The sequence below is a fragment of the Ornithodoros turicata genome, chromosome 4 (genome assembly GCF_037126465.1).
Source record: "Ornithodoros turicata isolate Travis chromosome 4, ASM3712646v1, whole genome shotgun sequence".
Taxonomy (NCBI): domain Eukaryota; kingdom Metazoa; phylum Arthropoda; class Arachnida; order Ixodida; family Argasidae; genus Ornithodoros; species Ornithodoros turicata.
The window spans coordinates 67,587,090-67,603,227 of NC_088204.1; the positions used below are offsets into that span (position 1 = coordinate 67,587,090).

A 16,138-nucleotide genomic window follows, 5' to 3' on the forward strand; every position below is an offset into this window, starting at 1 on the left:
CCAGAGCTTCCCCCCAATGGCATCCCCCATAAGGGTGTGGTTGTTCTCCAGTACGTATACGCTAAAGTTGGAACACTCGTAAAGAGACCTATACCACCATATAGGTAGGTACCCTACTTGGTGGCAATACACGCATTTATGAGTAGGATTTTTATTTATTTATTTTTTAGACTGCGATTTGCGACACGTCCCATCCTCAAGCTAGCGACACAAGACTTTTAAAAGTGCCGTAAAAGTACTGCGCTAGTACATGTCTGTTATCGCAAGGAGAAAAATATGTATACCTCATTTTGCGCTGTTCAATAATCCCGTCCATATCCCAATGACGTCATGCTGCCCCCCCCCCCCCTCTCGCACTTCAGGATTGCTAGCGTTATGCTGTATGATGCTCTGCATGAATGCACGTTTCCCGTCTTTCCTTTTTGTTTTACTTTGTGTCGAAAAAGAAAAAGTTTAACAAAATTAACTACGGTGCTCTGAGAAACTATCGTCATCCCACTGTATATCTCCCGTCTATCGTATTTCGTATCTGAATACGAAACCTCGGCATACATTCCAAGCTGCTCCCGCAGCTTTACATATCGAGCGACGACACTGTTGCATTGCTCGCCCGCCAAGCGGCAGCACTTGCGCAGGAAAACCTGAAACTGCAAAGATGAAACCGGTACCCCCGGGGGACATCCGGCGCAGATTTATGTTTCGCAAACAGCAGCCAGAAATCACCGAAAGCAGCATCCGCGTCTAAAAGCCGAGAAGACTTCTGTTCGCAACAGATCTCTTTCTCTCCCATGCGAGATAAAAGGCTGACGCCGATAAAAAGAGATGAAAAACGGATCAAAAGAAAAAAGAAACGTGCCCGTTTCCAGCCATCCGTTTTCGTTTCGGCTTGCGTCATTTCTAGCGTTTTGCAAAAGTAGGGGCAGACGACGACTTTTTCTTCTTTTTTTTTTTCAACTTTTTACTAGCGCCATCTGTATTTGTGACGAGCGGAAGAAGGCCTAGCAGACAGCAGACGGAGTGAAAAATCGTCCGGAAAGGCAGGTAAACGGAACAGAGAGGATGCTCGCTGTGGGCGTTTGACGCGGAGACCTATAGGGGTACAAAGTGGTGACACAAAAGACTGCTTGCTTGCTTGAAGGGAGAACGTATAGAGAGTGTGAGGCACAAGTATCGGAGAAGGTAAAGGACCCATAAGGGCGTAACAGACATTTATACTTCGGAAAGAGTCGGCCCACAAATCAAAAGACGTCAGTGATTGACTCAGTCGGGCAAATGAAGCCTCAGAGTCACAACGTGGTGCTCGTGCGTGCTTCAAACAGTTGCTTTGAACACAGATCATTTTGCGCAAAAAACTTGTCGGAGACGGTGTGTTCAGATCACCTGTGCATGCTTTTTGCAAGAAATCATGTAAGATGTCCCACGACACGATCCATGTAAATCGGTCCCCCATTCTGCCTTACACACCACTGAAAGCCCAGTGCCAAGCCAGTTCACAGGCTTTGCACTGGGCTTTCAGCGGTGTGTTAGCACACCCTGACGGGACGAATCACGTGCTACGTGACTTTCTGACGCCATCCGCTCAAACGTTGCCTGCCTGCGTACCGTGACGATGGCCCAATTAGGCCCACACAGCTGTCCAGTACTGGCGTGGCGACATTTGAGCACTTAACAAACAAGCGCCTTTCGAGGGCATTTTAAAGGAATTGCAGCTTCCGTACCGGTCGATTCCGAAAATGTAGTGCCCTTGTACTCCGCGTTTATCACCGATAATTAACGACAAAAATCCGACGCGAATTAATGGAGTTGTTCCCGCGCATTTTAACGTAACGCATGGCGAGAGCAGACGACGAACGTTGAGGGTATTCCGGAATTTCCTCTCTGGAAACGCCACACGGGCAAGTCCAATCAATGAGCGCCCTCTGGCGCGGACGAGCCAATCAGTTGGCGAGTGGAGGACCCTTGGCGACCTATCGGCAGGCGCGAGGGACGGCGCTGCTGGTCGCGGAGAGCCTGTGATTGGCTTGTGGAGTCCTAAGCAGCACAACATCTTGGCCCAATACTGGGCCGAGGTCAGAGGTTTTTTCTTTTAGTATATTGCGAACGCGAAGCAGACGACTTCGGAGCCTGGTTCCACTCCCCATATTGGTCCCATATTGGCGGCCCATATTGGACCAATATTCGTAATCTTGGCAGCCCATATGAGCCCAATATTGGACCAATATTGGCGTGCTGCTTGGAGCCCTTCCATTCGTGCCCTTGGTTGACGTCATAATGGTGTTACGATGGGCACAGTTCCCTCAGAAGTTGGCCCAGGACGCACATTCCCCAGGGCGTCAGTCGTGACGTTGCCCACCTCTGTGAGGCCGACAGCAGCGAACACTTTCACCACCACCACCACAACCACCATTACGATCGCTGATGCTTGCTTAGCTGCAGAGGGAGTGCGAAAACTTTAAAACTCGTATATTTAATACGTAAGCTGTTCTCAGAAGAGAAATTTGGCCAAGAGACGGACAAACGGACGGACAGGCGGACAGAGAGAGAGGTGACGAACATTATCATATAGGTTTCACACACACGTTTACGGATGCGATACTCCCTTTAGGGCTCAGCCGTCATGTTACTCGAGCGATATAAAACACAGTCTGTGGTCCGGAATTGAATATTTCACAAAATAGTTACAAGCTATACAGCTTACAGGTACCGCGCGACTGAATACATGGGGATTGTGCAACAGTGATCCCGTTCGCAAATGTGACTAAGGACTCCTGAATGTTAAAGATCGTAGGACAGGAAGGAAGATTAATGAATACAAAGGAAGGCGCCACTCATTTCTACCACTTCTGGTATCAGCTAATGATTTCCTGCTGACAGAGAGTGAACAAAAAACACAAGCAGGAAATAGACGCGAGAAAACAAGGTGGACAACTGCTGGTTTCTATTGCAAAGGGTGCACAAAGTCTAGTGGTTTCAAAACTGCACTTTCGTCTCCAGATAAGCAGAATCTGCACTGCTGCTCCGCGAGAATACACTTTAAAAAAAAATTTAAGCAAAAGTGACTACTTACTGTGTTGTCGGCATATGTGCCGTAAAGTAGTTATTACAGAAAATTCGTTTTGGGGTGCACGCTGCACAAATCCCATAAGCGAAAACAGAGGCACTTACATTAAAGGGATGTTAAACTGCGAAAGCCCAGTCCGGAACTGTGCAACAGAGTGAGCAGTCACTTGTGCAGTACAATTATGGACATTTTTCTTACAGTGTAGGAAAACGACGCAAAATCAACCGTTTTCCCCGCCTTGAAAATGGCATTTTCGAATTCCAGCTTATTAGAGGGTTCCAAGGACCAGTAGGAACCATGTCCATAGGTACGTTCCCTACTTAATGACAATACACACAGTGGGTCTTCTCCGAAGCGCCTTATTTCCACATCCTCCAGTCTTCCTGGAGACTTTTCCTGAATTTCAGGGCCCTCGTGCGCACAACCATCAAGTTCTATCACACTGCCTCCTTACAGCAAACATACATATTTAAAGCCCGTTACATCTTCCAATGTACTGATCGTAGCTTAAGGGTAACTACACCGTTTGTCACTCGGAACCATTTAGATTTTCCCTTCTCCCTCAAGCCGAGGTCGAGTAGATCTCCCTTCCTCAGACCCTCGTCAACGTCCTAGATCTATTGACGTTTCGTTGGCAATTATTCGTTTATAAATTTTCTCACTAAAATAACTCCAGTGTTTCTGTTCTTCACGCTTACGCTGATTGACATAGTTTTGAAGATTGAAATTGCTCAGCATTCTCTTCCTTATATTGTTACTATTGTTTTGTCCCGTGATAAACATTAGGTTGAATTGCTCCACTTTTAACGCAAGTAATGACCCTCGTGGTCTTCTGGGTTTTTTGAATAATACATAAATAAAACCGACCAATAACCGTTCAATGGTACTTGCCCACATCACGCTTCAAAAATAGTACTGTCCTCGCCTTAAAAACGCAGAGCAGACACTTACTGCGTCGTCTCGCGCTCCGGCGAACGTTATAGAACGCTGAGAATATTTCTACGGAGATACTAGATCATTTATGTTGCCAACTGTTTCGGTGCAATGCCTGCCCACATCACATGTGAAAAACGGTACTGCTCCCACCCTGAAAAGGAAGAGTAGGCACTTACTGCCTGGTCTCCCTCCACGGCGATCATTTGTCGATCTTTTATGTTTGTATTGCAAACTGTATAGGATGGGACAAGCGGTAATTTATCTCAGCGGTAAAGTGTCGGCGGTTCTGGCGCGAAACGGGAAACGGTGAAAGCCCTTGAATACTTCTCCGCTCAACGTCCGGAAGGCCGTACAGCATCGCGACGCCATGCCTCAGGGACCGCGAGATAGAACACAAGCTCAAGGCTAGAGACGCGAAGCCCCCCCCCCCCCAAAAAAAAAAAAAAAACACGGTTTTTTTCGTCGTCTCCGGAAAAATTGCCCAAAATTTCCAGGTGACAAAATTCAAAACTGCAAATTTTCGTGCCTTCGATGCGTTGTAACCCGCCAACAGTGCCTTGGGTGCCTCTAATCCGCCAACAACCACCAACTTAGAGCTCCGTCTGGCTGCTAGAAGCGATCGCCATCGCATTCACATAATGTCGGAGTTCTGGTCAGAGTGGACGTGTTGTTCCAATTACCTATCTCTGAGTAGGCAGCAGTCTCATGGGATGCTGTGCTCTGCATTTATGCCTAGAGGGTGAACACTACTAAAGGTTCTAGCTCATTGTATGCTGTGGCTTGGTCGGCAATTCTTCAACTCAGCAGTAACCGCGTTTGTTTCCATTTTTTCCAATTTTTCGAAAAAAAAAAGAAAAACACGTTTTTCGAGCGATTCAAAATTTCCGGAAATTTTGCATCTCTACTCAAGACATGCTCTGCGGAGTCGCGGTACACGCCAAAGGGTCAGGACGGCGTCGTCAACCCAAAACGGGAGAGGCGGTCGTGTAACGGCAACACATCCTGTACGAGGCGTCACTGGTACTGCAGACTTGCACGGCGGACGTCAAGGCCCCCAGCCGTAACCTGGTGCCACGCCACTTGACGTCGGGCGTGCGCTCGGCTAGTACACGCAGGCTCAAGCGAAAGAAGACTGAACTAAAGGCGCTGCACTGGCCAAGATGGAATACATTCTCCAGAGAAGCATGCCCGAAGGCGCGGCATTGCATCAGCGTAGATTTTAAAGGTACTGTAAAGCAGCTGAGGTCGAACGTCATTTGACGTGGCGGTTCGATAGTCCAACCAATCAGTAGAAAAGCGGCACAGATTTCATTACAATCAGCGGTGTAGTTAAATAGAAAATTAAAATTAAATATTACGAGCAACACTGTATTTGGTGAACATGAAAGAACTGATGTTCTGAGGCTGGAACAGTGACTTTCATCTTTCACTGTATTTGGTATTCGGAAGGGATCCGTACTGCCTGCCGCGTACAGCGGCAACCACGTTGCATGCGAATAACACTGGGCTCGACATAACAATCCACCATAGAATCCGTCCCAGCAATCCAGACAAGAACCCCCTTGTGCGCATAAACAAACTAAAGAAATACTGAGCAGCTGAGATGTGGCAGTCGTTGAAAAAGCCAGACAGCGTCCAGATTTTCTTTTTTGTCCACTGTGTGCTTTATCCTCAGAACCATTATTGCTTTCCGTCATGGCTCAATATGTGATTTCTACGCACTACGCATCGCGATCAGAAGACGCAACACGAAAGACGCGCAGGTGGACAGGTTGTTTCAGGTTTTGCCTCCGTTGAACAGCGCACGAGTGACAGTGCACGAGCATAGAGAAAAAACGAATGCCAAGGCCCAGTAGAAACACCAGAAGGCCGCTAGCCGGATGGTGTTCTTCACTGAGGCCCAGGAATGTTGAGCACAACCTCACGACGTTGATACATACGCTACACAGCATGTATTGTTGTCAAGCACGACATTTTAGAGAAAAAAGATCTTCCCACATGTATTGGCATCGGAGCGGAAAACCAGTCACACAGACTGGTTCAAGTAAGGAAGCCTAGTATGAGTATTGAAAAAAAAAAAAAGATTGAAAAAATAATTAGCCGGAGCTCTTTCACTGTCCAGTTTTGGTATGGCGACGTTTCAGCACTTACAAACATAGTGTTGCTATTGTCATTTTTAGGGGAAAAAATCCTCCCGGGAACAGCACCGCAAAGGATACTGCCCGACGCCTATATTTTATAGGCCGCGATAAAGACACTGCTGTATTGGTATTGCCAACTGTAGGATGAGACAAGCAAAGGTCCGTGGAAAGTTCAAGTTCTACTGTTCGAGTTCAGTTGAAGTTCGAGTTGTGCACTGATTTGATGAGTCACAGAACCTTATCGTTTTAACCTACCATTGTCATCCTTGTATTGTCATCAAGCTGAGAGCTACCTATGGAGGTAGGCCCCTTTACACAAACAGGAACACTAGAAGCGCACTATACCGAAAGGCAGGATAACAACGCTCCTGTTGGCATCCCATGTATGGCTCCCTTTAACGCAACAAACGCACTAGTCTACAACCATCGCAGCGCCAACACCCGAAGACGAGCTCACGGCAGGTCTAGGATTGATGTACGTGCTAGATGCCACCTCGCAACAAACCAAAACTCACGGAGAGTTGCTCGTGGGACAGCAGCACGAAGGATATTAGAAGCGGATGACATACCTACCATTGCTTTCTTCGAAGAGGGTCGCTGATGTTTGCCACCGCCTACCAAACTGGACGGCCCCAAGAACTGCTCTCTCCCTGTATAACACTCTACGGATGCCCGCTCTGACCCTGTTCAGTACCTCAACGGCGGTGCGAGCACGGCCATCGTGCACAGCTATGCAGCGTGCTATCCGGACCTGGTAGTTTATTTCTACCGCCAGGAGTACAAACTGGCGTCTATCGCCGACTGGAACTGGGAGCGAGCTCAGTAACTGGACCGTGCCCTACCGAATGAACGGAATGCCGTAAAGCACCTCAGCCTTGTGCCACAAAAAATCCGGGAGTAGACAGTTGCGAAAAGCGTGCTCGGTAGGGAAAAAGGTAGGGAAAAAAGGACAAAAAGGCCTGGTCAAACTGAAGCGGGACAACCTGTCCCTGAGAGGCAAAACGTCGTGCGCAAGACGCCACTGCAAGCTTGCACGGCGCGCATCCAACGAGCCGGCCGTAATATGAAGCCACGCGATCGGGCGAGGCACAGCCGAGCTCGCCATCGGAAGGAGCTCCAGAAGAGCGGCATAAAACTGCTTGACGGACCAGACAAAGAAATCCTCCGACGGGAATGATGCGCGTAGGCGACGGACGTTCAAAACGTACTCTCTCAAGTGCGAGGCCACAAACTCAGAGCGCGGTCTATTCTGCACAAGCGGGCGAAACAGACGTACGTCTGGACCTAAGCAGTATTGCAGGAGATCGTGGGCGGAGTGGCCAGGGTCACTAAGGCCGTCAAAAATTGCCTTTATCCCGAGCGCAAGACACTTGAGCCCGTATTCACCAACTTACTTAAACTATTGGTTTAGTGACGTCGGGTTTAAATCAATCACGTGAGACTTTCGTTCGCCAATCCTGGATCACCACCCCATGCTCTACCACCTGCTGCTGTGAAGCCTATGGCGGCGCACATAGCGAGCTTCCTGCACAGCGCATGCGTATTTCACCAGAGTCTGCCAGAAGCGATGGTGGCCGGTAGGCCTAATCCCCGGTTCACGAGGAATTTTTCATCAAATCTTGGGTAAGTTTCGATTAATATAGTTACTAGAAGCGCCCAGGAGACAGATTTGATCACAATGGGACGAATATTTACCTCAAATGTTCCATTTCGATCATCCACCCAAGCTACTTAAACTGGTGGTTTAAGCCCCATGCATTTGAATGGGACGTATTTTAAACTAGGGGAGGGGCTAGTTTAACATCGGTCTAAGTATACGTTGCAACTACTGTGGACGTGTGTGTTGAAAAAACTATCGTAGATGGGTTGCGGTAGGTGATGTTGCACTAATTCGAAGTTAACTGGTAAAAATTAAGCAGAATCGTTTCAAATGCACGGTTCGTAAACAAAAACGGCGTAACGCTTGACCGGGGGTACGAAATGCGGCTGTTGTTTTTAGAAAGCGCTATTGCGAACTTTTGCATGACAAAAGTAAAAAGCACCGTCAAAGTGTGGTCAAAGAGAGTGACATCGACATGTGCCACTGGACAAAATCCATATACCAATCCAAGGGACCGAGAGAGCGTGCGGATGGTGCGGATGGCCGAACGTCAATGTGCATCTTCAAAAACAAAGCATAAGTAGTGCTGGCGCTTATTATGAGCGTCATCTCCTGTGATACACACTGTAAGCGCCCCTGTCATTGTACAGTAAGAGCAATAACGTGATAGATGTTTGTTGCGAGCCCCGATGGAGAAATTGGGGGCGTTATCCACTGGCATGCTTATCAACCATCCCAGTATCTATCATCTCTTCGCAGCGTGTCTAATCTCCAGAGACATCTAACAGTGCAATAGGACTGATCATAAAGTGCATTAGCGTCTTGCGGCTGTTGTGTGGGTACTATCAAGGCATGGAGATATTGCATGTTGTTGCACTACACTGAACACGAAATTTGAGCAGATTTTACGTTCCCCGATTATGAAAATACCGGAGCAAAAGCTAAGGAGGTCCCCATTTCCCCTGGATTCACATGTAAGCATAGATGAAACTGAAATGTGTGTTTTACTTATTTCAGCATGCCACAGCAGAACAGACCAATAAAAATATGTTATTCAGGTATCGTGTTGCCACTGCTACATTAGAAAACATTCAAAGGGACAGCTGCTTACTTCTATATTGATTTATCATTTGGTAACAGTAGATGTGCTTTTGTAGGGCTGCTTCTGCAAAACACACTACACAGCAATGTGCTACAGGAGGCTGCAAACCTTTTAATCATAATTACTATTGCAGGTACATAACCATGACCAATCACTGACAGCTTTTCTGCATTGTATAAGCACATATATTCTGGAGAGCCTCTCTTGAAAATTTCTGCTATGGACTCATTCATCACAACAACTTTGTATTCGTGAGCTTTTTGTTTATATTCAGACAATAAAGGCTATTACGTAGTTCCACAAGGATGACCTTTTCATAGAAACGTGCACTCTGGATATCCTGCTCAATTAGTTGTCAAGGTCACATGAGAACATAAGTGAGCAATGGCGCACAAGGAAAAAAAAAATCCTTGCTACATTCCACATGCTGACTCCACCAATATATCTGAGGTGTCGTACTGCAGTACGTTTGAATTGTACAGAAACTTTGAAGCTCTCTTGCTCCCATTGAACTGCACTTAAAGTTGAAAATTAGATCAACTGCAATTACTGCATACAGCACCTTCCAGATGAATATAACAAAACATAGGCTACAGACTCATCAATAGATAGTATTGACAATTATAATAGGAGTCAGCTGGTTCGTGCAACATCAAAAAGGAAATGTCGTTCCCCCATACTGCAGCATGAGCGCATGGATAAATTGTACATAGCCACATGACAGTTGTCAACTAATCAAAAGAAAGTTAGCTTGCGTTGACATGGGTACAGATTTGTCCAGCCACTGCAGCCGTTTCTATCCCACTGACCACACGAGCACATGGAAGAACATGCACCCATGTTAACAGTAGCTATCGTTCTTTTACGTTACTGACAGCTGCCGTATGGCCGCATAGTTTATTTCTGTGCTCATGTTTTCAGTGTGGATATAGACGACAGTAGTAAAGCAGGGTAAACAAGCACCCATGTTACACTATCTCTCCTCCTTTTACGTCGTTGATAGCTGTCATATGGCCACAGAGTTTATCCGTGTGCTCATCTGTTCAGTGTGAATACAGCGCTAAACAAAAAATGGTGTCCCTTTTGTGTCTCCTGAAGCTCAAGGCTTTTCTTTCAAGCAAAAATGTACGCATGCTGTTCTGCATCATTTTGTGAGCAGGACTGTTAAAAATTACTCGACGCACTGCAGCTTTACACTGGTGTGATCTGTGCACTCTTTTTGTGTAGCCTCATATCCTGTACAGGTAAATCTTAAACGTGAACATGTTTGACACAGGTGTGCCTGGTTGGGTAGAAACTGAACAGGATCAACGAGGCTCCAACCAAAGTTAGCCCTGTTAGTTCGTCACCCCTGAAGAAGGAGCCGGTTCGGCTCCGAAACGTCGGGATCCCCTCTTTCGAGCTAGCTTTGGTTGGAGCCACGTTGATCCTGTTGAGGTAAATCTTAAGAATCGAAAAACACATCCCTATGGAATCATGCCACATGATTTATCATATACACCTGCATCCACATTGCAATCATGCTTCTATTCATCACAAATGACACAATACCTCTAATTGTAATAGGAAAATTTATTGACGGTAACAACACACAACATACAACACACCCGAAACACTACCCTCTAATTTGGCTGCGTTGTGCATGTCTTGAACGTGTTCTGAATAGCTGAGTTACAAAATAGTGAACCAAACCAAATCCTGCTAATATGCATATGCGTAGTACATCACTTTACCTTCAATTATGTTACAACTTGTTCTCCTTGCACCAGCTCAGGGCAGGTGCATGCTAAGTGTCCATGGTTTTTGCTGTATGACATGTCCTGTACATTGGTACTCTCATTTCACACCAGCTCTCCTCTTCCTTGACTCGCACTCCACCCATAAATGTACAGCAGTGAGTGGAGAATAAACAGAATATGGGCATACTACAGTCATGAAGTTCTGGTGTAACTAAGAATGTGTTATCAGCATCATGACAAATGATTCTAACATCTATGGATCTGTCATTCGAAACAGTGCCTGAATGCTGTTGCAATACAAGATACCACGTACATACATTTACTGTTGGAAAGCCTTCACATGATCACCAGGGGAATATGTGGCGTCTCGTGCACACTGCTTTCACTGCATGACTGGCACCAAATGCCTGTGACGTATGATTGTATATGTGTCAAACCTGATTATTTATTTTGTTTCAGGTAAGCCATTCTTCAATGCCATATGTGAAGAAAATAATTGCTATACAAATTTATTGCTATTCAAATATGTGACTGGCATTAGCTTAGGCACACCATGCCATGCCCCACAAAAAACATGTCTGTGTAAGAGCTAGCTTCACCATAGGTTCAGAAATCTTGTGGTTGTGTGTGTGGAATTTTTCATTTCTTTTTAATGGGAAATTGACACTACTACTGTTTCTTTTTAGAACCCCCCCCTCCCCCCACATTTTCTATGCACTCTTAGGGGTGCTAAAGTTCAGTAAAGTGGACCGAAGTAGTTACATGCTCTTCTTGGGTGTGCCAACGTAATGCATATGGCCAGAATCTGTCAAACTGTTGCTTTGGGTGCTGGTATCTTGCAAACCATCTCCCATATGACATGTATTAATTACCAGGAGTTGCCTGAAGACTCTGCATGTCCACCACTCATTACTGAAGTTAGGTGGTTAGTCATGCAGATGCATCTACATTATTTTACAACGAATTCAGCATTGTGTCCCATAAATCTGCTCCCAGGCTTTGACCTTGATGATACAGTACACCATGCTCACTACATTAAACTGTTCAGTTGCACAGATTTGTGCTGACACAACTGGATCAATATGTCGGCTTGTGCAAAGTGACAACTGCCAATGTGGCTAAAAAATAACTGAAATTGCAGAAGAAAGATATACAATCATGTAAATTTTAATAAAAGTAATACAGCACATTTTAGCTAAGATGCACATGATTTCAAGTTGCATCCTTTTCTTTGTATAAGCTTATTTGCATTGCTAGAACTTTTATGCTAGAATGAGCATATCTAGGTGTGCCTTGCTGTAGTATTCCACTGTGTTTTTTCTCAAGAAATAGCACAATCTCTCAGTACAAAGGTGCGCAGTCAAACTGCATAACCACACAGTGCAGAAATGCAGCCTGTGCAATAATTTTTCATAGCTTTATCATGTGTGTAAACGAAAATTAGTCGAAGCAGGCCACACATACGGATGATACAAACATGTAAGCCTCAAACGCCCAGTTGCTGAGTTGCTTGAATCATCGTCTGTATTCCAGGATGTCTGCAATCCAGTAAAGCATGGAAAACTGGGAATAGTCTGAGAACTATTGCATGACTGGAAAACTAGAAAAAATGTCAAGAAAGCGGTGAAGAGCTGCTGAAGTAAAAATTCCCTAAATAAGTTTACACAATTGTACAATGGCGATTATCTTTCTCGTGGCATCACACAGGCCTCTTATGTCATTTCACAGTCAAAGTTAGTGATCTGTGTAAGAGTGAAGTGATAACTGTAACTGCATCGCTATGCAAATTCTTTTATAAATTAAAAAAAAAGCCTGAATAAGGAGTGATTTCAAAGATCGTAGTGAATCATGCAGTCGTCAGCCTTCTGTCCACGTCTCTTTGCTGCGGAATGAATTCGTACCAACTACCGGCCCAGCCATCATACGCTTGTTTAGTGCATGATGTGCTGTTGGCAGCCGTATTATAGCATGGCATGAGCTGTGGGAAGTTTTTAGGCATTGGTGGTGGTGATGTTTTGGCATGTAATGGTGCGATGATAATGCCAGTGAAATTGCTTACAATGCCAGTATGGAGTCGGGAGAGAAGTTTGTGAAGAATGAGCATGGAAAAATAGATAAGTCCCCAACCAGGTGTGTAAAAGTGTTTCCTGAATAATATATGGCTTTGAACAAATAAGCTCAACACAATTATTGAACAAAATGGCAGCACAGGCTTGTTTGTGGCTGATGTTGCAGCTGTTGTTGTGTGTTTTTTCTTTGGTCCTTTCCTGTTTGCTCCATCCTTGAAACACCACTATTGAAACCGGTATAAGATATCCTTCTTTATGAGGTATTTGGTTCATTTTAACATCTGTATTTTGTGTACACAGTCTCAATAAACTACAAATTCTGAATGGCTCGGATGCAGTGTAATGGCATTAAAGTGTGGCCGTTTATTTTTGCAATTATTACATCTGTGATGTCAAGTGCATCATAGCTGATGACAAGTAAGGACAAATATATACATTAGGTATGTTCCCATTGTGTGAAATTTCATCAGAGCAAGAGACAGTCGCAACGTAATGATGTATCTTTGTTGGCTGAACAGAACAATCAATTTAGTGCTTAATGATTTGTACAATAATCTTCTATGCTGAAATGCAGAAATAAAGGAGATCAGAGGTAAGCACAGCACCGCACTAACAGGGGGTCACGACACTGGCAACTTCCACGCTCACAAGCAGGGACGCCATGGGTAACTGACGAAAACAGCGCTAAACAAACAAAGAAAAACACACACACATGACCAGGACGTAAACAAGGCAGCACCATGAGTACGTTTTCCGTAGGAGTCACACTCCAAAGAAACACAGCCAGCAAAGAGATGGTCTAACGCGTTGCAGATTTGTGGCACGTTGAAAGTACCACGTCGAGTTATGCGTATGGGAGTCACCTGCAGGATAAGGTCACCCTTGCATCAGTGTTCTTTCTGTTTACATAGCCTACAGTGATCAAGCACTTGTACACACGTTGCGAACATGATATCAGGCTCGAAAGCGTATAAAAGACTGCTGGAATTCCCCATCAATCGAGAGGCTATCTTGATCGTTGCAGTTCACCACACAGGCCGCACAACAGACGATAAAAAAGCGATGGTCGATGCGGATGACGTTATTATACGCATCCACAATCGACGACCGAACACCGACGAAAGCACAACGATCACCTGCGCGAGGATACCTACTGCTGCCTTTCAAATAACATGGCAAACGCTCTCTTTTTAGCGACCATATCAAGAGCTTGTCATTCACAAATACAGCGGTAGGCATAACGCATAACCGACGATTACCGACACCCCGATCCGCAACCACCTGCAGCAGCGCCAGCGCCGCCTGAACTTTTCTTCCGTTAAGATCATAATCAAAAAACAAACGGGAGCCTTCCTCTTCACAATCCTGTCGTCTGCTACGTTCTCCCTCCCCTCAACCATCTCGTGCCAATGTCAATAGTGCGCATGCGTTGTGGTCACCCTTTGGTCAACCGCTCTTCATAGCCGGAGAGATCACGTGATCGATTTAAACCCGACGTCACTAAACCAATGGTTCAAGTCGGCTGGTGAATACGGACATTGATGTTTACGTGCGGAACCCGCACACCCCAACCTCTCTCGGCTGGTACATACGTGCACGGGATACCCACCCAGCTCCGTTGCCCCAGATGAACTGAAAGGCCGTACGAGTTGCTGCAAGGAAAACCTGACGAGGAGGAAGGCAAACTGTCCCGTGATACCAGTATTTGCTCAGGAACCACGACGCAGCCAGGCGAGCTCTACAGGTGACAAAGAGCACTAGGCCCCTTAAATCCATGAGAACCGAGACGCTGCGCTCGTGAACACGCAACCAAGAAAGAGAAGAGACCCCAGTCCTGTTATAGTGAATACCGAGAATCCGCACCTCATTCCTAACAGGGATCCCGAATGGAGACGGATAGGAGGGAGTGACATTAATGAACAGCGCAGCGCTTTTTTCTCTGTTGATTCGCGCATTCGATACTCGACCGTATCTCTCTAAAATAACGAGAACACGACCTATCGAGTCCTCGTTACTGAGGATTAAGGAGAGGTCATCTGCATACGCGAAAAGAGGGAGGTTCCACGAGCCTGGCAACAGAAACATAACAGGTCGAAGGCAGGTTACTAAGGTTTCTAGGAGAGGACTAAACACCATGGCAGACAACGCCGGGTACAAAGGACAGTCTTGCCGCACACCGGTCATGATGGGGAACCTACCGGAAACGCCCCCGTTCACGCCGACAACGGCAAAGGAATCTCTGTGTAGGGCCTTAATCCAGCCCACCACTACGGGAGGAAAGCCAGCCACCTCCAGCACACGGAACATATACCCATGATGCACCCTGTCAAACGCCATATTCTGGTCAAAAGACACCAGCACCGCGGGTTGCTGACGGTTGTGCGCCCAGTAGATGGCGTCACGCAGGGCCTGTGTGTGCGAGTTGATTGACCGTCCAGGAACAGCACAGACCTGACAGGGGGGAACTACGAGACCCAGGACTAAGGAAATTCTACGCAGAATTGCGGTCGAAACTATCTTGTAGTCCGTATTAAGTAGGGAAACAGGCCGATACGCATTCGGGTCCCGCTTCCTAGACGGGTCTTTGCATAGTAAAGTTACCACACCCTCTCGCATGGACGGGCAGAGGAGGCCGTCCGCCAAACAGCCATTAAATAACGCTGTCAGCGGGCCAGAGAGCGTACGCCAGAAGCACTTATAGAATTCGGCGGGGAGACCATCGGAGCCGGGAGACCTTCCAGTTCGCAGGGCCTTAACGGCGGCCGTATACTCGTCCAGAGTAAACGGATCTGCGCTAAGGACGAAGTGCTTGTGAGTCGGCAGAAAGCTTTGCGTTTCGTCATCAGCAGGCACGACTGCGCCGTACAAGGCGGCGAAGTGGTCACGAAAAATTGACCGAACGGCTTCAGGACTAGCGTGAACAGACCCGCCAGAGGTCACCAGCTCCGCAACAGCATTTGGAGGGCGACGAAAAAAGCGGCCAAGAAGAAGGCCCGAGCAGTAGGACTCCTGTGACCAGCGCTCAGCTGCATGCAACGCCGCAAAGTGTTCCCAGGCACGCATTTTTAGAGAGGCAAGACGTCTCAGAACGTCCTGGATAGCATCGTCGTTGCCAGGGCCCCTCGACCCCGGATGACGCAAAACTGACAGCACTTGCCGAAGGTTTTGCACTTCCTCTCGGCTCTCCCGCGCCCGCCGAGCCCGCCACTGACGAAAAAGCCTCGCGGCCCCAATTTTCGTCTCTTCCCACCACTCTTGCGAGAAGGAAGTCATAGCACACCGAGCCTCCAGCCAACTACTTACACTGCCACGAATTTCAGCGTCATTCAACAGAGAGACGTCCAGCCTCCAGCAACCCGAACCACCACGGAGGTGCCGAAAACCACCATGGAGAAGGAGGACTCCGTCATGGTCCGACAAGTCCCCGGACGGACAAACAAAACACTCCCTCATATGCGACATCAGCCCGGGAGAAACATAGAAATGTGTG

General features: G+C 46.7%; 1 protein-coding gene and 1 long non-coding RNA gene across 6 annotated transcripts in view; one reads left to right on the forward strand and one right to left on the reverse strand.

The window, feature by feature from the left end:
* Positions 1-16,138, reverse strand: part of LOC135391754 (equilibrative nucleoside transporter 4-like) — a 134,401-nt gene that overhangs the window by 5,724 nt on the left and 112,539 nt on the right. The window lies entirely within an intron of this gene.
* LOC135393362 (uncharacterized) lies at positions 7,570-12,261 on the forward strand. The gene is made up of 3 exons (XR_010422587.1): positions 7,570-7,761; positions 8,756-8,796; positions 12,113-12,261. It is a non-coding gene; the product is annotated as an uncharacterized LOC135393362 (long non-coding RNA).